The following is a 25,566-nucleotide window of genomic DNA, read 5'->3' as shown; positions in this document are numbered from 1 at the left end:
TTTCAAATGGATGTAAAAAGTGCTTTTCTTAATGGAGAATTGGAAGAAGAAGTATATGTTGAATAACCTCCAGGTTTTGTAGATTCAAAATTTCCTAATCATGTCTACAAACTTGATAAAGCACTTTATGGCCTTAAGCAAGCTCTAAGAGCATGGTATGAGACTTTAGCTCAGTTTCTTCTGGAAAGTGGATTTAACAAAGGGACTATTGACAAAACCTTATTCTATCTCAACCATGGAAAGGACTTACTTTTGGTGCAGATATATGTTGATCTTATCATTTTTGGTTCTATAAATGACAGACTTTATAAAAGGTTTGTCAAGCTAATGCAGTCAAGATATCAAATAAGTATGATGGGAGAACATAACTATTTTCTGGGCCTTCAAGTCAAGTAGAATGAAGAAGGAACTTTTATTTGTCAATCTAAGTACACCAGAATTTTTTTGAAGAAATTTGGAATGCAAGACTGTTCAAGTGCATCCACTCCTATGGCCACTGCAACAAAATTAGATAAGGATATTGGTACATCAGTAGATATTACTGATTACAGAGGTATGATTGGCTCACTACTCTATCTAACTGCAAGTAGACCTGATATCATGTATGCTACCTGTCTCTGTGCAAGATTTCAAGCAGATCCAAGAGAACCTCACTTAACAGCTGTGAAAAGAATTTTCAAGTACCTTAAGGCTACAGCTGATCTAGGATTGTGGTATCCTAGGGAATCAGACTTTAAGCTAATAGGTTACTCAGATACAGTTTTTGCAGGGTGGAAAATTGATAGTAAAAGCACAAGTGGAAGCTGCCAATTTCTTGGAGGCAGATTGGTTTCTTGGTTTAGCAAGAAACAAAAGTTAATTTCCACATCAACTGCAGAAGCGGAATATATTGCTGCAGGAAGCTGTTGTGCACATATTCTTTGGATGAAGAATCAGTTACTGGATTATGGGTTAGAATTTTCTAAAATCCCTATTTACTGTGATAATCAAAGTGCTATTGCTATGACAGGTAATCCAGTTCAGCACTCAATGACAAAGCACATCAGCATTAGGTACCACTTCATAAGGGAACATGTGATGGAAGGTACAGTAGAATTACATTTTGTTCCAACAAATCAACAACTAGCAGATATCTTCACAAAACCACTATATGAAGCTACTTTTACAAGATTGGTAAATGAACTTGGAATGGTTTCAGGTTCTTTCTCTAAATCTGTTTAGTTTATGTTCTGATACGTCAGACCTTATGATCAGTATTTACAGATATTACTATCTTTTTGTAATCTGTGCTTAAATTAAAAGTTACCTAAATGATGATTGTTGTCTGATGTGAATTTCTAAACTCTGATAGTGAAATGAATGTTTCTCTGACTATTCAATCCAATGAGGATAACTATGCTAGATGCTGACCTAGTAGTCTCTAACATACTAGAGATCCCAGGTTTGAAGTAATTGTTTATGTGGAAATCTTTTAACACAAGCAAATTCTGATATTGAGCTTGGTTCGGTTTACTTTGTGTAATACTAAGTCAAAAACTAGAATAGTGCTCCTTATCTGTTAGGTTCTGATGTTGGTAAATCTTATCGATGTACTAAGTGCTAATAAGCCTCACTTATCAAAAGAAAAAGAAAAGAAAAGAAATAAATATATACTCCTTTGAGATCTAGACAAAAATATATATGGAAGGGAAGACCCAAGTGCATTGCTGGTTTTAAGTAATATGCATTAGAACAGCAAAATAAAATTTTCTTGGTGACTTTTCACATTCTCTGATTAGTGGAGAAATACTCTGATAACAGCATAAATTTTGATAAGCAGTCGTGACCCACTTACACTGAGAAGCCACTGTAAAAAGGAATTTCAAAAGATGTATAAAATGAGCACAAAATAGTTGAGGTGGACTCATGCATGAACTCATTCTATAGTAGACTTCAAACTAATGACAGATTTTGAGCAAAGTTCTTAGTTATGCCTTATTTCTAAGATGTACTGAAGTAAATCAGACTTTACTCTTTATCTGATATTTAGCTTAAAGCACACACTTACACTCCATATAAATGATGAAAATTACTGTGGTGATCAATGTTGTTTTAGATGAACAGTTTAAGTGTTAGTTGCATAAATTCTGAGGACAAGTTCTGATGAAAGTTCTGATGATTAAGTTCTACTGAAACCATATCAGTATTTGTGTGAAGAATTACAGAAATAAACATTCACTTTTTGAGTTCAGGAGCCATATTCTGATGACCTTTAAATTCTGATAATAATCAAGTTCTAATGCTTACGTGGCAGTATTTATTTACTTGATTTATTTTTGGTCAATACTTGAACGGTTATATTTTATCAGAATATTAGTTTAAGTGAGATAAAGACAGTCATACTTATGTGTTTAGTGGGAACAGTTTTTTTGAAAAACTGCATGTGCGTAGTAATCATTACTTATTTCCCGTGCCCATTAACTATTGTCTTAACTACTGCATGGATGACAGGTGTAAAGTCTGTTCCACTTCTCAATAACTGCTGTCAAGTGGAGCGTATAAGTAAAAGAGATAAAAGATTTTAAAATATTTTACTTACATTTCTTTCTATACTCTCTCTCTCTTTCTCTTATTTTCTCATATTCTCTGACGGTTTTCTATACAAACATTTTATCAAACACCTTTCAGGCACTCTAACTTCTCACTCTTTTTCAATGGCACCCAATGATATAATCTTTAATGGAGCAAAGTTCGTCCCCAACAACTAAGCTGCCATTCTCACTAAGAGTGAAGCCCCTTCGAAACTTCATTTTATTCAGGATTTCTTATCTCATAGTGAAATTGGGATTACTTTGACGCAACCATCTAGTTTATCTGGAACTCAAGTTCTAACGTTCTGGCATACAGGAATTTATGATGGTGGTGGTAAGGATGTGTAACACCCCCAGATCCGGGGTCGGGGATCCGTGTCGTCACGTTTTTCTTTCCACAATATCACTTAACTGAATTAATAATAAATAACCTCATGCTGTGACCCCACACTAACACACACCACAACCCGTTATAGTCTCAGAGATGAAATTGAAATAAGTACAAGTCTTTGAATCCACAATTTAAAAGTTATTACAACCCAAAATGATTACTTGATAAGTTTACAATTAATTGCCATTATCTGCCACAAGTTATAATTATACATAATTGATTCCCAAAAGTAGAAGGTCTGATCTACAGATAGATCTACCTCTGCAGCTATAGCAGCTATGATCTCAACGGGAAGGCGCGGGGTGCTTCCCACGCTCTTGCGCTGGGTCTGCTTGAGTCTGGCCATCTTTCCTAACTGTTGTTGTGTGATGAAGAAATAAAGCAAGAGTGAGCATTACAGCTCGCAAGATAATATATAGTGTAAACAATAATGCAAGTATCTAAATGTATAACTTACTAAAATCCTTTATCAAGTGTAAGATAATTACTTACTGGATATAAGCAAAAACAAGGGATGAAGTCACCAAATACTTCACTATACTTATATCATTTATAAAACTACTTGAACTACCATTGTTCAAAGTATACTGAGTTTTCGATAGTTCATCACATAGATGAGACTACAAGATAAGATTTGAATAGATTAAATCTTTGAAATATTATTGAATGAAATGAAGTTATGAGATACTTCATTAAGTCCCGATATATATATCCACATATATATCTCTTATACATTTCCTGAAAACCTCTGTCATGTAAAGTATGAACAGAGTTTGTAACATCCAATGAATTTTTGGAAAAGAAAAGAATTGTGTCATAAACCCGATATCTTGCTGATCAGGCTAAGATACCAATAAGTAACCTTTTCTACTGTAGATGGATGAATTCCTCGCCGGTCATCACCTTGGCCGCATTAGGACCTCGCGCTAGACCGTTACCCGGCCACTCACGCGTGGATGGACTGTCACCCAGCCTCTTACACTGTAACACCCCCAAATCCGGGGTCGGGGATCCGGGTTGTCACGAGTTCCATTTCCCTTAATAACACCCAATCTTAATAAACAATCAACTACTCTGTAATGTGACCCCACAATAAACATACACACCACAAGTTATAGTATCAGAGATGAATATCAAAAAAATAACACGAGTCATTTTATTCCAAAATTATATGCCATTACACCTTAAAAGGGTTTTTGAATAAATTTACATTTCTTTGCCATTATTACAATTGATAAAGATACATAAGTCTGGTACATCAAAAGTTGAAAGCCTAGCCTATTGGTAGCTCCTACCTCAGCTACGGCGGCATCAACGCTTCCAGAAAACTGCGGAACGTTTCCTAACCGCTTGCGAATTGGAAGCTTGGTCTTGTTCATTTTTTCTATCTGTTGTTGTGTGATGAAAGAAGAAAGCAAGGGTGAGAAACAAGCCCACCAAAATAATATGTATAATGATTAACAATATATGAGCATTCTCATAGTACTCATGAAAGTCTTGGTCAAGAAGAAATGAACCAAGCTGATATCTTAACACGACCAAGTCGCAAAATATTCAGTATATATATACATATATATTTTTCACAATCTTTGAAATCCTCTGACATGTATAATATACACAAAATTCCAGTTTATAACTGTATAGAAATATCGTTGCAAGGTGATCTCATATATCTAACCTTGTCTCAACGTTTTTCTGAAAATCTTTGTCATTCATAAGACAATCATTAACTAGATATAAGTTTAAAAGATGAAGTTACAAGATACTCCAATATGCTTATATCTTTTCCGAATACTACTTGAACTACCACCGTTCAAGTTATAATTAGTTTCAAAAGTTCATCACATAGATGAGACTACAAGACAATATTTGAATAGATTCAATCCTTGAAATATCATTATAAATAATGAAGTTACAAGATACTTCACTAAGTCCCGATGTATATATATACACCTATATATATATATACATTTCATACACTCCTTTAAAACCTCTGTTATGAAAATAATAAACAGAGTTGCAATATCCAATGAATTTGGAAAGGAGAAAACCTTGGCATAAACCTGATATCTTGCTGATCAGGCAAAGATACCAATAAGTAACCTTTTCTACTAGTAGACGGACGAATTCCCCACTGGTCATCACCCTGGTCACAATAGGACCTTATGCTGGACTGCCACTCAGCCACTTACGCATTTGATGGACTCCCACTGAGCCACTTACACTTTCATGAACGCCCACTGAGCCCATGTTGCTTATGCCGACTCAAATAGATGGACTTACCAAAACCGCAACCTTGTTGCGAATATAAAATACACCACAGAGCCGGATCCCTCTGGTTTTGAGCGAGTATTTAAATCCCCTTTAAAAGGAAGATCTTAAATATATAAAAAATGAGTTTTGGGATCCGCTCTAACTTTTAAAAATCATTTTAAAGACTCGAAAACACTTTAAAGAGTGTTTGGAGTAATGTTGATTTAATAAAGTAAATCAGTCCCAATATATTAGAAAATATCTGAATATTATTATTTAAATAATGTTCCCATAAAGAATAATCTTTATACAAATAATTGAAGTAGAAGTTGTAAAACTTATACTTGAAATGAGTATTAAATAACCAAAGATATACTTATACGAAAGTACTATCTTTATTTGAATAATCAAAAATAAGTTTGATTATTAACACCTTATTCTTTAATAAAATAAAGAATATATTTCAGTAAATAATCGGAGTCATAGGTCCTCAAATGGATATTCAAATAATATTCATTAAATAATATAAACTGAGTCATAAGTCCCCGAATGAATATTCAAATAATATTCAATTAATAAAATAAACTGAGTCATAAGTCCTCGAATGAATATTTGAAATAATATTCATTAAATAAAATAAAAGGAGTCATAAGCCCTCGAATGAATATTCGAATAATATTCAATAAATAAAATAAAAGGAGTCATAAGCCCCCGAATGGATATTCGAAATAATATTCATTAAATAAAATAAAAGGAGTCATAAGCCCCCGAATGAATATTCGAAATAATATTCATTAAATAATATAAAGTTATCGAATAAACCTTATTCGATTAATAGTTTTGAAAACTACATCAATATATATATAAATATATATATAATATACTCGGGAACATCTACTCCCGGTTTTAGAAAAGGGTTCACCTTTGGGTCCCCTACACTCAGGGTATACGCAACTACTGCTTATCTCTAGCATAGGTATTATACAACTAATAAGCATTTGAACCAACATATTTGTAAATCAAGAATATGAAACAGGCATGCATATATACCATATCACATGCTACAATATATCGCAAGAATTTGCTAATAACAAATATGCATTTATCACAAGATCATGCATATACACATATACATCACAACAACAGTTATACGGGTAGAAAACTTGCCTGAGCGACTGGGGGTTATAAATGGCTTGGGACGAGTCTGGTAACCTATAAACAACATATAAGTTGGAATTAAACCAAAGTCACTTATAAATCTATACTTTAACCAATTTAGACTCTAACGCTCGCTTTGCGCTTAATGATTCTCTTAAGTCGCTCGAGTACCCTCGGCTCAACCATTTTTAATAAATTAACCATTACGAGTTTTAAGGCGATTCTTTCGCGAGTACCTTACCAACTGCCTAATCCACTTTACATAAATGTTTCATACCCTAATTAGTCATTTAAGGTCCTTAACCAAGGTTTCAAAGTAAGGTGAGGGGTAATGGTTCGGTCGCGAAACACCGTTACTTAAAACGGTCGTTTCTCCTAAACCGTACATCGGAATCAAATGAACTACATATCAAAACGAAGCTCGTAACATGAACTATCTAATCATGGAAATGGTCAAAACCTAGCAGTGAGTTCCCGGGTCCTAATGTTAAGAACAAAAACAGCCTAAAGTAAATCGGACATTACGACGGCTATGTTTACGCGATTACCCAAATTTAAAACACTCCAATTCAACCCACAATCAATCCAAAATCACAACCAAATCAAAAATCCATCCATACTACATCATAACAGCCCCAACAACTCAACATTAACAATTTATACTTATTCCCCACATGAACTAAAAGCTTTACTTAAGTTCTTTAACTAATTATCAAGATTTACAACTCCAAAAACACCACAAAACCAACTAATCTCTACAAACTCAACCAAACTTTAAACAAACAAGCATCATGCTTCACATATACTATATCAATCATATTCATTCCTAATTACTCAAAACTAAAGCTAGGGTTTGGAGTTTATACCTTCCTTGGAGAGTGGAGAATCAAGAGAATGGCTTGGAATCACCCTTAAAGTCCTTATCCAAGCTTAAACTAAACAAAACTTCAAGAACAAAAATTTTAGTTCTTGAAAAACACTATTCACCATCTTCTTCCATGATTTTTAGGAAGAGATTGTGAATGATTTAGGAGCTCAAACTTATAGGATATCCATAACTATGTGTAAGGAGTCTTAGATAATTACCTCATTAATTAACAAGGCTTGGATCTTGAATTTTGGAAATTTTCCTCTTTGAAAAAGAAGAAAAGCCGAGAGCTCTTCTTCAAAATGGAGGTGTTTTGTGTTTTTTGATGAAAATGAAATGTTTTGGCTTGGTTGGTTGCTTTTGATTTGTTTTGTTTTGTTTTGTTTTCTTACCTTTTACCATGGTAACTTTTGTGTGGTTCTAATTCAACCAACAACACACTTGCTAGGTCATGCTTATGTCACCATGTGATGTCACCCTCCCTCCTTTGTCCTCTTCTCATTGGTTTGATGACATCATCCCCACTAATCTCTTTGATTAGCTTTTAATTATTTGGCTAATGACCGCTGATCTGTTATACGGTTCGCTTAACTTTTGTTTTCATTTATCGTTTGAGGGATCATACCCGGGATCTTATTACTTAGGTTCCCTTAACCTTTCTCAATACATTATATTCCTTTTATGATCCTCTATTAAAATCCTTGAATTTAAATCCTTTTTATTCTGTTACCTTATACTCAATTCTTTCGATATCTGGTGGATTTCCGGGAAAATCAAAGTGTTCGGATTTGGATTATGGCGATCTTTACATACACTTATATACCACATAGAGTACTAATAATATCCCAGAAGATCAATAAAAGAACCCCTACATAGTGTGGCATGAAAAGTTTTCTTATTCAGCAAAACACTATTCATAAGGGTTTTAAAAATTCCAAAAATTGGGGTTATTACAGTCTCCCCTCCTTAAAAGGATTCCGTCCCGGAATCAGATAGAAAATGAGTAGGGATACTTTCTTAGCATTGCACTTTCTAACTCTTACGTAATTTTCCCACATTGTGGTTCTACCATCAAACTCTGACTAGTTTGATAACTCTTCTCCTAAGCATTTGTCCATTTTTGATCTATAACCCTTCCTGGTTGCTCCATATAGGTTACGTCTGGTTGTATGTCTATGCGCTCATATGCCCCTATTTGTCTGGCATCCGAATTACACTTCCTTAACATTGATACGTGGAACACGTTATGAACTGGCTACATGATCGGGGGTAGGGCTAGCTCATATGCTAACTTCCCAATACGTCTTAATATATTCAAGGGTCCAACAATTCGTGGACTTAAACTTTCCTTTCTTTCCAACTCTCATCAATTCCTTTTTAAGGGAATACTTTTAACAATACAAGGTTCCCTCCTTCATACTCTTTGTCCTTTCATTGTCAATCAGCATACTTCTTATGTCCATCTTGGGCTACTCCCAGCCGTCCTCTGATTAGATCTATTATATTCTTGGTCCTTTGGACTACTGCGGGTCCGAGCATCTTGCGCTCTACAACTTCATCCTAACATAAGGGAGATCGACATTGTCTTCCCTCAAAGATCTCATAAGACGACATCTCGATACCTGACATATGATCTATTGTCGTAAGAAAACTCAATCCGTGTTAAGTGACCATTTCAAATTCTTTCAAGTCTATTGCACAGACTCTCATCATAGCTTTTAGCATTATAGCTTTTGCTTCTCAATACCCATTCTTTTTCAGTTCGTAATCGTTACTATCTTCCGTACAGGATACTATTCTAGATATACCTTTACTCGTTAGAGTTCTATAACCTTTTAATAATCGCGCCAACCTTAGTATCACGAACGCGTTAGAATCGGAATACCACTGTACTGATACTACTTCCTTTCTAGCTGCTTCTATCTTCGAAAGCTTGATCCATCATATAGAAGCAAAAGAATTTATTGAGAGATCACTATGATCATGAACACTTGTTCTATTGCATAGTTAGTACAGAAGGTGGCCAGCCTTTAGCACTTGACAAGCAATTAAATGACATGTGGTATCCTACTAGGCTTCTATCACAAAGATAGATAGTCATTCGGCAATACCTCCCCTTCTGGAAGGGTTGTTCTTCTCAGCTTACATGAAATGAAAAGAAGAGAAAAGAACGAACAGAAGAGAATTGTATATATGTAAAAATATTGCCACAAAATATCTGGCATGGAATTTACCTCTGAACTATAGAGGTTTGTCATAAGAGAACAAAACATATGTGTATATATATCAAGTATTATCGCATCGCATTTCACATGCTTAAATATTTTTGCTATTCCGTCCATCATTCTATGGACCCATGCTCTTCCTCGAGCTTATACTCAATCACCTTTGAAACTCCCTCGACATCGAAAATCGAATCTGGAATCTCATTTTATACATCATCGTTACTAGAATTCTATGCTTGCACCGCAACCTTCCTCGTATAGTAATACGACTCTCTATTGATAAGAAGGAATAAGTATTCAATAGGTAGATAATCTACTTAATTAGTCTATCAATTGATAACTTATACGTCAACACGACACGATTAGTGGTACTCAATCTCAACATCCATTCCAATACAACTCTCACGGTTGTAATCAGCTCATTACTCGCAGAATCATTGCTGCATTACTATGGTCCACCACTGACCTACTGCCGTCATTCACTTTCCATGAAATCTTAATAGCTAACCATACGGAGTCCATACCTGTCGTATCAAATTCTTCTAAGGAGTTAACATAATTACCATTCATAATTCATGAAGAACACTCCAGATCCTGACGTACTTTCAAGACATGAAGCAGATAAAATTGCAGAAGAGTTTCAATCAAAGCAACGATAGCAGGTTAATACCATTCTTAATCATATACCTTCAATAGTAGACTTAACTCAAAGGTTCGTCTAGTCCTTTTTGAAATATGGTCATGGCTTATCTCAAGATAGTACCTTCTGAGATAGATAGCCCGCTCATGGCGATTACACGAATTAAACCTTTACCAACTACTATTACGGTTGGGTATTGCACAGCCATCAGAAGGAATGTCAATCTTCCAAACCATAATACAACCTTCACAGCTTTAACCATCATCACTGTATTCCTTTGGCACAAGCGCCTATAATTATCCTCTTACCTTTAAAGTGTCGGCCACCTCTTTGGCCTTTCCTGATAGTAAAATTTCCTTACAGTCAATGTCATTTTAACCACCTCCAAATAAATTTTCTACCTCATTTCAATCACTGCTTATGTGAAGATGTTTTCCTTAAAATCTGATGAGTAAAAAAAAAATATCACCATTTTTCCATAAGTTATTGCCTCAGTCTTTAGAGGTTAATCACTGTCACGACTGACTCTCAATCATACTTAGAACATTTTTTATCTTAGGTCCTAATTTCCCTGAACAATTTCGACCTTTACTGGTTCGATCCATACTTTCTCGTGGTTTAACACGTGCCCCACTTGGCATCATTATAATTACGTCATATTTCCTTTATCAATATTTTTATTCTTGAGAATTTTGAATATTACCTTTCTCCTTGTAAAACCTCCAAGGTTATCCTTGAATCGTTCCTCCTGTATTCCCTAGATACAGGGCATATCAAAATACCATTTACTAATACTAGAACCATTGTCTATGTACTTCTGAAAAATTTCTTTACTGATCTTTAAAGGTTGTTGTTACCTTGATCCTTTCCAATTCATACTTTTCAAAACTCATGCTGTCCCTATTAAGGGTGAAATGCCAACCCTTATGCATTCCCCTAGGATTCGTTTTAAGTTACCGATGTTTTATCCTTAATTCCACCTCTAAAAAGGTACATGCATCCTTCCATGGATAAATCAAGTCATATATCCCTGATGAGGGTGTCTTTATTTAATCATTCCCACCTTGATAGTATATGCCTAATTTCATAATAATATCCTTATCCAAAATGAGGTCAATCCATATGGCCTCAAAAGACAATAACGGTTATCCACTTTTCTTGCCTGATTCGGTAATGATAACAAGGATGTTCTGGAAGATATTGGTCGTGTTCAACGTGAACTCCTTCTTAATAATTCCGTATTTACTTTTGTTGTTTATCTCAACAGTCATCTCAATATTGGGATATCTCTCATTCCTGGCGTCTTCCTTCCTGGGTATCAAGCCACCGGTCTCACACTCCACATTCTTGAAGGTCACTTCCTTCATCCAATTTTCCTAATTTCTTACTTTCTTGTCTCCTCGGTCTATCCGCGTCTCATTATTTATCCTTCGAACTATCTCAAGGTTTCCCGAATCCTTCCAACTTGAAGGGGGTACAACATATATGTATCTCTTATGCCTTCAACCATCAATTTAACTCATGGTGAATCACCCTCATCCTGACGATTACTTACTTTTCTATTTCTATTGCTACGAGTCTTTAGGGTTTCCTCATACCCAAATTCCTTATTATTCCTCAAACTCTATTGCCTTTATATTCCTTTCCACTTCAGTTTCTTTTTATTTTCCTTTCTCTTATCATTATTTCCTGAACTAACACAACATAAGCATTGATTTCAAACATCCCGTCATTCTGGATTCGTGTCCTCAGAACGAATCTTGATAAATTTTATAATTTAGATTCATAATTCATCATACTCATCCGCCTTGTTCTGGCTCTAAAGCTTTTACACTATCTCCATAACCTTGGGAAGTACTTTCCTGAAACAATTGACTGAACTGTAATCAGTTTATCATAACCTCTTGCTCCGTGCCTTTCTTGGTCTTTCACCAGTGGGTGGTCTCTCTCTTAGGAGGGTAAGTGACAAAAACACTATTTTCTGATTCGTCAATCATTTAGAATCTCAAATGATTCCTGTATTTCCTTTAGCCAGGCTCTTGCCTCGGCTGGGTCAGCTATTCCCTTGGAACTCTGAGAGCTTAGCGACTTAAAGGTCCTGAAAGAATTTCACACCACATTGTTTCCTCAAGGTGGTGGTTAGGGTAAAAGTATAATTTTTGTTTAGGCAGGTTCATGAATTGCCCCATAGGAGTACCATCCCGGTTCTCCCTATCTTGCTCGACTTCTGTTTTCTTAGTATGAAATGTTTCATCCTTCTCCCACAATCAGGGTTATCTTATACGTTAAAATCCTTGTTTTCCATTTCATTATGTTATGGGTTCTTCTATCTTGATGTCAACCTCCCTGACTATCACGTTCAGGGTTTGCTCTAAATCTTATTCCTCAAACTAGCTTTCATCTAAGATCTCATCTTTAAGCTCTTGAACATTTCGAACCCAAATTCTGTAGGAATACCTCATTATTCCCTTATCATCTTTCTCGGTATTAATCTTTTATCTAATTGTTGGCTCTCTGCCTTCATTCATCACTTTTTCTGGAACAATATGTTCTTTTCCGATAATTTGAACTGTATTGCAATCTCAAACAGCTTTTCGGTACCGGCTCCGGATACCTTCACTTCTATTTCCATTTTCTCAAAATATCTTATAAACTCTCCAAAAGACATTATCATCTTGAGTCTCTCCTTTTTACTAAGGGCATCAGCCACCACATTGGCTTTCCCCGAATGATAAAGAATCTCCCAATCATAATTCTTCATTAGCTCTAACCGCCTCCTCTGGCTTATGTTGAGCTCTTTCTACGTAAAAATGTACTAGAGCTCCTATGGTTTGTGAATCTCGCACTTCTCTCCATACAAGTAGTGTCTCAAATCTTTAGGGCAAAACTATTGCCACGAGCCCAAGCTCATGGGTGGGGATTGAAAGGAATATGTCCTAAGTCCAATCATGTATAAGGATTTAGGAATAACTTTTATGTAATCTATTTTGATTTCATTGATATTAATAAAAGACTTGTTTTGTTTTTATTACGGGCTTTATCTATTTAAGTGTTTAAATAAGATATACCATAGTTTAGAGTAAAGCTTTTTATGGATTATGATGAGATCATAATAGTGAGACCTAAAAAGATGATAACTCTAAACTTAAATAGTTCCTGGTCATAGGATTACTAACTGGTAATTAATAATCCGCAAAGATCGGTACATACTATGCTTGCTTCATTATGAAATATGTTTGTTCTCATAGACATTTGTGTGGTGACACTATAGCTAGTATGTAGGTGCTTATTATAGAATAAGTTCACTGAACATGACTCGCACAACTGAACAACTGATGGAGTTCACTCACGTGTCAGCAGTTGTTCATATAGTGATAGTTGTACAAGTATCCTTAGACTTGAGGTCATCATAGTCATCTTGTGTACACTGAACTATGCTTTGGTTTAGTTCTTAGTCTCCAGGGACAATTATTAGGGCTCTTCTGGGTATAGGAATTTGTACACGAAGATAGTGTATGATCAATAAAGGATCTACCCCTTCCAGTGAAGGAAGCGAATGTTCAAGGCTGATCCACTTATGCTAGTTCAGGAATCTCTGGCCAGAGTGAATGAAATTAGAAAGGAGTTTCTAATTTGCATAGAACTACGCATAGTAAATGGTAAGCAAAGTGATTGAATTAGATAGGTTTGACACGAGATCCATGCCTTGTATTTAATCGGGACATTGTAGGGTAGAAGGAGTTTATTGTACAATAACTATTCACTGACAGGTTCTTGGTATTCTAAGCAGTGAATTCATATTATCCGGATAGTCGCGATATGTTGAGAAGCATCACTCACGATGTAGAATAAATGTGATTAATTAATTAATCATATTTAATAAATTAGAGAATTTATATAAATAATGATAAAATAGTTTTATTATTATTTATTTCTACTACCGGCTTAATATTGAACCTACAAGGTCACACCATAAAAAGAGAATGATTTATTGGTGGAGGAATTAATTAATAATGGCTAATAATTATTTATTTGTGAAATAAATAATTATTTGGCAAATTTAATAATTGATTAAATGAGATTTAATTGATTATAAATTAATTAAGAAAAGTTCTTAATATTATTAATTAAGGATTTAATTTTTGGAAATTAAATCAAGAGAGAGAATTATTTCTAAAGTGTTTAGAAAAAAGATTAATGATTAAAAGGTGTTTTAATTATTAATGAGAATAATAAATGGGATAATAATAATAATATTTATGGTAAAATTTCAGCTGAAAATTTTGCCTATAAATACACTATTATAGACCCTAATTTTATTCCAACCTCGAAACCCGAAAACCCAAAAAGTTTGGAAAATCCAATTCTCTCCACCTCCTTCCTCCTCCTTAACATCGTTTTCTTGGTGGATACCGGTGGAGTGCTTCACACTTGAGGAGCAACTGCTAAGGCTCTCTGATCGTTGTCTCCGAATTATTTTAAAAGGTTAGATTCGATCCCTCGAATTTTTATTCATGATCTATATGCTTTTATTTGGATTTTGTATGTGTAAAAGTGTTTTGCCATGCCCCGCTGCGTTAAAAATCCAACAATGGTATCAGAGCATAGTTTGTATGCATATAGATCTGTGGTAAAAATTTCAGAATTTTATATGCTTGTATGAATTAATTATGATTTTTACAAGTTATATCATGGATTAATTTTGTCTGATGAGAAATCGTTTCTCAGAATAATTTTGAATGTTGATCTAGGTTCTACAAGTGTTGTAGATCGTCTGGGTATTTTTTTTCATAATTTTGTGATGTATAGATTTTTTATTATGAATTTTTGAAGTTGTATCAATTAAATTCGTAATTAAATAAATCATATATATATATATAATTTGATATATGAATTGTAAGTATATGTACATCTGTTGTATATTGCTGCTGTTGCTTGTCTGAGGTTGTGGTCTGCTGTGGCACGAAAGAAGACAGAAAAGGACAGGCACGCTGCTTGAGAAAGCTGTCGGCTGCTGCAGAGAATAAAAAAAAATAGGGGTGTAACGTATTCCGGGAATGCGTTACACACCTGTGGCGCATTCACGGAATGCGTTACACCCTTTAATGGCTGAAAAGGGGTGTAACGCATCACCGGAATGCGTTACAGGTACTGTAACGCGTTCCGGTAATGCGTTACAGCCCGTCTGTTGATTTTAAAATTGATTTTCTAGGAGTTTCGTAACTCCGTTTTGGGCGTGCAATATACCGTTGGATTCATTTTTCCGAGAAGGATCTAATGGAGTGATCAATTTTAGTTTATATAAAAGTTTTGAACTGTTTATATTCCATGAAGTGTTTTAAAGCTGTTTTTGATCGTTTGAATTGATTTTAAATGCTTCTTGTGATACATAGAGATGTATATTGCTTGTTCTAATGTGCTAGATGATGTAACATGCCTACCTTCATATTTATTCATGTTGATATATGTGATATATGCTTAGTTTATCATGCGATGATAGATTTAGGTGAACTTAAATAAACATAAGGCGTTTGTTAGACAACCTAGTATAGTGAAATTGTTTCATAACCTTAATAATAATATTATGAATACAATCATGAGATTCTTGTGTTTATGAAACACGTAATTGAATATGAATTTTCGATATGAGAGAAAGGATGATTCTGTCAACAACAGATTTCTATCTGTAAGAAAGGGTTATTAAGTGACGCCTCTTGACAATGCTCCACCCGATCTGGGAATCATCTGATTATTGATTATTGATTTGAAATATTTAATTTAAAAGGAAGAATCTCTTTATAATATGATTATGATTGTAACGTAATATAATCCCTCTAAAATTAAATAATATCAAGTAGTAATCGGCCAATGACACAACGGGCTTGTGTCGGTCATAGCCTTCCAACATGGTAGAAAGTAGTTCTTATTTTTGAATCATTATCGTTTCGTGCCACAGCCGAGGGCTTTGATTTTGAAATAAGAAATACTTGTCTATTACATAGAGATGTGTACATTGAATAAGAATCTAAAGGTCGTTACGTGCCACAGCCGTGGGCCTTTGGGGACTGATTCAATTGTACGGAATGTTGGGTTAGACTTGACTTAGAATATTGAGTTTGTCGTGCCACAGCCATGACTCAATTATTCAAGAGGCTAAAGTTTGATTAGGGAATAACATTAGATGTAACTGACAAGAGTTGTCTGCCTATTGAACATTACATGGCGTTTCGTGCCACAGCCGGGGTTGTGTAATGGAATGTAGGATCCCTATTCCCACTAGCATTATGAATGCTTAATTTTTCATGTAGGGGGTTGAATAAATTAGGAAAACTAGTGGGAGCCACTTATGAATAAAGACCCGATTCATATAGTGTTTTGAAATGAAATCGAATATTTGCTAAGTGTTGTTATGTGTTTATCATTTATAGATTTACTTTGTACGTTATGTCTTCTGCACTATCACTCAGGAGCATACTAGATGCTCACAAATTGACTGGTCCTAATTATGCTAACTGGCTTCAAAACTTGAGAATTGTTCTCAGGATTGAGAAGCTGGAATACGTGATTGACTCACCTAAGCCTACTGAACCTGCTAGTGATGCACATAATGATGAACATGTTGTGTATCGTAAGTGGATAGATGATGCAAATGTTGCTCAATGCATTATGCTAGCTTCCATGAACATTGAGCTACAGAAGCAACATGAGCATATGGATGCTCACACTATCCTAATACATCTACAAGAGTTGTATGATGTGGCAGGGAGGACAGCTCGATATGAGATATCGAAGGAGCTGTTCGGGTGTAGGATGTCTGAGGGATCATCTGTGAATGACCATGTACTTAAGATGATCAATTTGATTGAACATCTTGGACAACTTGGTTTTGCCATGGATGGGGAGTTGAGCCAAGACTTGGTCTTGCAATCGCTTCCGAGTTCGTTCTCGCAGTTTGTTGTGAACTTTCACATGAATAAGTTGGATGTCAGCCTGCCTGAACTCCACAACATGTTGAAGACTGCGGAATCAAATTTTCCCCCTAAGAAGAGTTCTGTTCTTCTAATTGGTGAAGGTTCCAATCCTAAGAAAAGGAAGAGGAACCCTTCCAAGAAGGAGAAAGTAGGTGAGAAAACGTCGGTTCCACCAAAAGCTGAAGACCCCAAGAGCAAAGTTGTTTGCTTTCACTGTAACAAGGTGGGGCACTGGAAGAGGAACTGCAAGGTTTACCTTGCAGAATTGAAGAAGAAGGGTAGTGAGACTACCGCTTCTGATTCAGGTATGTTCATGATAGAAGTGAATATGTCATTTCTACTTGGGTATTCGATACCGCCTGTGGTTCTCATATCTGCAATTTGTTGCAGGGACCAAGGAGAAGTAGGACTCTTGAGGAAGAGGAGGTGATTCTACTGATAGAAATGGAGCAAGAGTTGCTGCTGTAGATGTAGAATCGTTTCATTTACATAGGCCTACGGGCAAGACTATTGTTTGAAATAATTGTTATTTTGTTCCCTCGATTGTGAGGAATATTATTCCCATGTTAGACTTGGGTGGATTTTTCATTTATTATTGAGAATAATGAATGTTCTATTCTTAGAGATAATATTCTTTATGGACGTGGTACTTTAAATAATGGTCTGTATATATGTGACATAATTTACTTCAGATTGAACAAACTAATAAAAGAAAAGGGATGATGAAAATCTCACTTCATAGTGGCACTGCAGTCTCCATTTAGTGGACATGGAGAGAGGGCTGCAAATTTGCTAGGAATGGTACACACTGATGTATGTGGACCAATGTCTACGCAAGCCATGGGTGGATTTTCATACTTCATTACTTTCATAGATGATAGATCTGGATTCGGATATGTGTTTGATGAAACACAAGTCTGAGGCCTTTGAAAAGTTCAAAGAATATAAGTATGAAGTGGAGAAACAACCAAATATAGTATTATAACTCTTCGATCAGATCGAGGTGGTGAATACTTTAATGGAGTGTTTCTAGATTATCTCAAAGTAAATGGTATAGTCTCCCAGTGGACTCCTCCAGATTAGTATCTGAAAGGAGAAATCAAACTTTGTTAGACATAGTTCGGTCCATGATGAGCTATGCAAATCTTTCAGTATTCCTATGGGGTTATGCATTGGAAACCTCAGCATATTTACTGAATATGGTGCCTTCCAAAATCTGTTCCTCAAACTTCATATGAGATATGGAAATAAAGGAAACCGAGTCTTAAACACGTTAAGATTTGGGGATGTCCAGCTTATGTCAAGAAAGTTGACCCAGATAAGCTGGAATATCGATCCGTAAAATGTAGTTTTGTGGGATATCCTAAAGAGACTTTAGGGTATTACTTTTACACCGATCATCGGGTGTTTGTCTCCAGACATGCTACCTTCTTGGAAAAGGAGTTTATCCTTGAAGGAAACAGTGGGAGCAAAATTGAACTTGATGAAGTTCAAGAAGCACAAACTACTACGGATCAAGTGGAAACACCTGTTCTGACTGAACAACCTTTTGTGGAACAGCCCATTCATAGATCAGGGAGAGTATCTCGCCAACCTGAGAGGTATTATGGCCTTGTCATTGAGAATGACAATGAGTTGTCGATCATTGATGATGACGACCCTGTGACCTATAATGAGGCTATGAGTAGTGTGACTCAGAGAAATGGCATAGTGCCATGAAATCCGGAAAGAAATCTATGTATACGGGATACAAAAGAATGATTAGAGCAGATGGCCAAGTGGAGACCTTTAAGGCCAGGCTTATGGAAAAAGAATTCAAACAAAGGCAATGAATTGACTTTGATGAAACCTTTTACCTGTAGCCCTGTTAAAATCAGTTCGGATTTTACTTGCGAATGCTGCTTACTACGACTATGTGATCTGGCAAATAGCCAGATGGTTTTCTTTCTAAGGGAAATGAAAACCTAGTGTGTAAGCTGCTGCGAACCATATGTGGTTTAAAGCAAGCTTCTCGAAAGATGGAACATTTGTTTTGATGAGACAATCAAAGAGTTTGATTTTATCAAAAAAAACGTAGATGAACCATGCGTCTACAAAAGGGTTAGTGGGAGCGCGGTAACATTTCTTGTATTGTATTGAATTAGAGTTGACACACTTAACAACATAGCAGACCCACTCACAAAGCTACTTTATGAAAGTCACTTTGATCGTCATAAAGACAAGATGGGTATTAGATACCAGAGTGATTGGCTTTAGTACAAGTGGGAGATTGAAAGGAATATGTCCTAAGTCCAATCATGTATAAGGATTTAGGAATAACTTTTATGTAATCTGTTTTGATTTCATTGATATTAATAAAAGATTTGTTTTGTTTTTATTACGGGCTTTATCTATTTAAGTGTTTAAATAAGATATACCATAGTTTAGAGTAAAGCTTTTTATGGATTATGATGAGATCATAATAGTGAGACCTAAAAAGATGATAACTCTAAACTTAAATAGTTCTTGGTCATAGGATTACTAACTGGTAATTAATAATCCGCAAAGATCGGTACATACTATGCTTGCTTCATTATGAAGGATGTCTGTTCTTTTAGACATTTGTGTGGTGACACTATAGCTAGTATGTAGGTGCTTATTATATAATAAGTTCACTGAACATGACTCGCACAACTGAACAACTGATGGAGTTCACTCACGTGTCAGCAGTTGTTCACATAGTGATAGTTGTACAAGTATCCTTAGACTTGAGGTCATCATAGTCATCTTGTGTACACTGAACTATGCTTTGGTTTAGTTCTTAGTCTCCAGGAACAATTATTAGGGCTCTTCTGGGTATAGGAATTTGTACACGAAGATAGTGTATGATCAATAAAGGATCTACCCCTTCCAGTGAAGGAAGCGAATGTTCAAGGCTGATCCACTTATGCTAGTTCAGGAATCTCTGGCCAGAGTGAATAAAATTAGAAAGGAGTTTCTAATTTGCATAAAACTACGCATAGTAAATGGTAAGCAAAGTGATTGAATTAGATAGGCTTGACACGAGATCCATGCCTTGTATTTAATCGGGACATTGTAGGGTAGAAGGAGTTTATTGTACGGTAACTATTCACTGACAGGTTCTTGGTATTCTAAGCAGTGAATTCATATTATCCGGATAGTCGCGATATGTTGAGAAGCATCACTCACGATGTAGAATAAATGTGATTAATTAATTAATCATATTTAATAAATTAGAGAATTTATATAAATAATGATAAAATAGTTTTATTATTATTTATTTCTACTACCGGCTTAATATTGAACCTACAAGGTCACACCATAAAAAGAGAATGATTTATTGGTGGAGGAATTAATTAATAATGGCTAATAATTATTTATTTGTGAAATAAATAATTATTTGGCAAATTTAATAATTGATTAAATGAGATTTAATTGATTATAAATTAATTAAGAAAAGTTCTTAATATTATTAATTAAGGATTTAATTTTTGGAAATTAAATCAAGAGAGAGAATTATTTCTAAAGTATTTAGAAAAAAGATTAATGATTAAAAGGTGTTTTAATTATTAATGAGAATAATAAATGGGATAATAATAATAATATTTAAGGTAAAATTTCAGCTGAAAATTTTGCCTATAAATACACTATTATAGACCCTAATTTTATTCCAACCTCGAAACCCGAAAACCCAAAAAGTTTGGAAAACCCAATTCTCTCCACCTCCTTCCTCCTCCTTAACATCGTTTTCTTGGTGGATACCGGTGGAGTGCTTCACACTTGAGGAACAACTGCTAAGGATCTCTGATCGTTGTCTCCGAATTATTTTAAAAGGTTAGATTCGATCCCTCGAATTTTTATTCATGATCTATATGCTTTTATTTGGATTTTGTATGTGTAAAAGTGTTTTGCCATGCCCCGCTGCGTTAAAAATCCAACAGGGATATCGAATTTTATATTCCCTTAATTGTCTTGACGCGTACGCGATTACCTTGTTGTACTGTATAAGAAGCACCCTAATTCTTTATGCGAAGCGTCATTACAATTCACAAAATCTCCTTTTTCCATCCGGCAATGCCAACATAGGAGCCGTCACCAACCTTTGCTTTAGTTCTTAAAAGCTTTTCTCGCATTTCTCTATCCATTCAAACTTCTCCGTCTTACGAGTAAGCCGCGTTAAAGGGGCTACTATCTTTACAAACTTGAACGAACCTCCGGTAGTGACCGGCCAATCCTACCTCTGGTAGTTTCCCTAACCATGGTTATCAATTCCCCAGCGATCATCTCTTCAGTCTTGTTAGGATCCTCCACGAGATCCTTCTCAACAACAATCCCTTCTGGGACAACATCCTCAACCGCTACATCCTCAATATGAATATCATCCAGTCCCTCATTAGGGTGTTCCATTGGATCCACAATCTGATCCCCAATCGGTAATAAAACATCATCGCGTTATTGCTCCTCAACCTCAGGCTTCGGAGTCCGGCTACCATATACGATAACGAACTACGCTTCTATCACGATATTTATAAGGGTTCCCATAAGGGTTTTAACTGTCAGTACTACGTTAGGTAGTCCGACTATGAACTTGGCAAAAGTTCTTATTATCTTAGTGAACTTATTATCTTAACGTCACATCATCTCTGAGGTTTATAACGCTTCGCTCTGATACCATTTCTGTAACACCCCCAAATCCGGGGTCGGGGATCCGGGTTGTCACGAGTTCCATTTCCCTTAATAACACCCAATCTTAATAAACAATCAACTACTCTGTACTGTGACCCCACAATAAACATACACACCACAAGTTATAGTCTCAGAGATGAATATCAAAAAAATAACACGAGTCATTTTATTCCAAAATTATATGCCATTACACCTTAAAAGGGTTTCTAAATAAATTTACATTTCTTTGCCATTATTATAATTGATAAAGATACATAAGTCTGGTACATCAAAAGTTGAAAGCCTAGCCTATTGGTAGCTCCTACCTCAGCTACGGCGGCATCAACGCTTCCAGAAAACTGCGGAACGTTTCCTAACCGCTTGCGAATTGGAAGCTTGGTCTTGTTCATCTTTTCTATCTGTTGTTGTGTAATGAAAGAAGAAAGCAAGGGTGAGCAACAAGCCCACCAAAATAATATGTATAATGATTAACAATATATGAGCATTCTCATAGTACTCATGAAAGTCTTGGTCAAGAAGAAATGAACCAAGCTGATATCTTAACACGACCAAGTCACAAAATATTCAGTATATATATACATATATACTTTTCACAATCTTTGAAATCCTCTGACATGTATAATATACACAAAGTTCTAGTTTAGAACTGTATAAAAATATCGTTGCAAGGTGATCTCATATATCTAACCTTGTCTCAACGTTTTTCTGAAAATCTTTGTCATTCATAAGACAATCATTAACTAGATATAAGTTTAAAAGATGAAGTTATAAGATACTCCAATATGCTTATATCTTTTCCGAATACTACTTGAACTACCACCGTTCAAGTTATAATTAGTTTCAAAAGTTCATCACATAGATGAGACTACAAGACAAGATTTGAATAGATTCAATCCTTGAAATATCATTATAAATAATGAAGTTACAAGATACTTCATTAAGTCCCGATGTATATATATACACCTATATATATATATATTTCATACACTCCTTTAAAACCTCTGTTATGAAAATAATAAACAGAGTTGCAATATCCAATGAATTTGGAAAGGAGAAAACTTTGGCATAAACCTGATATCTTGCTGATCAGGCAAAGATACCAATAAGTAACCTTTTCTACTAGTAGACGGACGAATTCCCCACTGGTCATCACCCTGGTCGCAATAGGACCTTATGCTGGACTGCCACTCAGCCACTTACGCATTTGATGGACTCCCACTGAGCCACTTACACTTTCATGGACGCCCACTGAGCCCATGTTGCTTATGCCGACTCAAATAGATGGACTTACTTCCCGAACGTTGGGTAAGTAATCAATTCATTTACCAAAACCGCAACCTTATTGCGAATATAAAATAAACCACAGAGCCGGATCCCTCTGGTTTTGAGCGAGTATTTAAATCCCCTTTAAAAGAAAGATCTTAAATATATAAAAAATGAATTTTGGGATCCGCTCTAACTTTTAAAAATCATTTTAAAGACTCGAAAACACTTTAAAGAGTGTTTGGAGTAATGCTGATTTAATAAAGTAAATCAGTCCCAATTTATTAAAAAATATCTGAATATTATTATTTAAATAATATTCCCATAAAGAATAATCTTTATACAAATAATTGAAGTAGAAGTTGTAAAACTTATACTTGAAATGAGTATTAAATAACCAAAGATATACTTATACGAAAGTACTATCTTTATTTGAATAATCGAAAATAAGTTTGATTATCGACACCTTATTCTTTAATAAAATAAAGAATATATTTCAGTAAATAATCGGAGTCATAGGTCCTCAAATGGATATTCAAATAATATTCATTAAATAATATAAACTGAGTCATAAGTCCCCGAATGAATATTCAAATAATATTCAATTAATAAAATAAACTGAGTCATAAGCCCTCGAATGAATATTCGAAATAATATTCATTAAATAAAATAAAAGGAGTCATAAGCCCTCGAATGAATATTCGAATAATATTCAATAAATAAAATAAAAGGAGTCATAAGCCCCCGAATGAATATTCGAAATAATATTCATTAAATAAAATAAAAGAAGTCATAAGCCCCCGAATGAATATTCGAAATAATATTCATTATATAATATAAAGTTATCGAATAAACCTTATTCGATTAATAGTTTTGAAAACTACATCAATATATATATATATAAATATATAATATACTCGGGAACATCTACTCCCGGTTTTAGAAAAGGGTTCACCTTTGGGTCCCCTACACTCAGGGTATACGCAACTACTGCTTATCTCTAGCATAGGTATTATGCAACTAATATGCATTTGAACCAACAGATTTGTAAATCAAGAATATGAAAGAGGCATGCATATATACCATATCACATGCTACAATATATCGCAAGAATTTGCTAATAACAAATATGCATTTATCACAAGATCATGCATATACACATATACATCACAACAACAGTTATACGGGTAGAAAACTTGCCTGAGCGACTGGGGGTTATAAATGGCTTGGGACGAGTTTGGTAACCTACAAACAACATATAAGTTGGAATTAAACCAAAGTCACTTATAAATCTATACTTTAACCAATTTAGACTCTAACGCTCGCTTTGCGCTTAATGATTCTCTTAAGTCGCTCGAGTACCCTCGGCTCCACCATTTTTAATAAATTAACCATTATGAGTTTTAAGGCGATTATTTCGCGAGTACCTTACCAACTGCCTAATCCACTTTACATAAATGTTTCATACCCCAATTAGTCATTTAAGGTCCTTAACCAAGGTTTCAAAGTAAGGCGAGGGGTAATGGTTCGGTCGCGAAACGCCGTTACTTAAAACGGTCGTTTCTCCTAAACCGTACATCGGAATCAAACGAACTACATATCAAAACGAAGCTCGTAACATAAACTATCTAATCATGGCAATGGTCAAAACCTAGCAGTGAGTTCCCGGGTCCTAATGTTAAGAACAAAAACAGCCTAAAGTAAATCGGACATTACGACGGCTATGTTTACGTGATTACCCAAATTTAAAATACTCCAATTCAACCCACAATCAATCCACAATCACAACCAAATCAGAACTCCATCCATACTACATCATAACAGCCCCAACAACTCAACATTAACAATTTATACTTATTCCCCACATGAACTAAAAGCTTTACTTAAGTTCTTTAACTAATTATCAAGATTTACAACTCCAAAAACACCACAAAACCAAGTAATCTCTACAAACTCAACAAACAATCACATCAGAACATGCCAACCAACCATCATCAAATAATCAGGTGAAGCCTTCTTCTTCTAGAGCAAAAAGGACTAAGACAGTACCTCAGACACAGCAGAAAAGAAGGAAGATGGTTTTAAGAGATGAGTCTGATGATGAGGTACAGGTTTAACCATCAGAACCTGTTGCTGAAGTAGCTGAGAAGGTCTCTTCTCAGAAAGCTCAAGAAACTGGGAGTTCTAGGCCCCTGAAAAGGCTTAGAAAGATAAACTCTGATGATCAAAATCCCAGAGTCTCTCCATCAGCTAAGAGACTCAAAAAGCAAAGAGCAAGGAGGGCTGTAGAATCATCAATCTCTGAAGAAGAAATGGAAGCAGCATCTCTGGAAGGGGGTCAGGAATCTCTGATCCCAGAAGACCCTATTGTAGTTAAATCTCTTCCAAGTGCTGAGCCAAAACTTCATGAAGCTCACAAATCTCCAATCCAAGAGCCAGAGACTTCTCCAATCTCTACACCTCATGTGTCTCCAATATATTCTCCAGTACATGCTAATAATCCAGGCATAAGTGCTGAAATTGATATCAACAATTTGGATG

This window comes from Apium graveolens, chromosome 4 (genome assembly GCF_009905375.1).
Source record: "Apium graveolens cultivar Ventura chromosome 4, ASM990537v1, whole genome shotgun sequence".
NCBI lineage: Eukaryota > Viridiplantae > Streptophyta > Magnoliopsida > Apiales > Apiaceae > Apium > Apium graveolens.
This window is presented reverse-complemented; position numbering follows the sequence as displayed.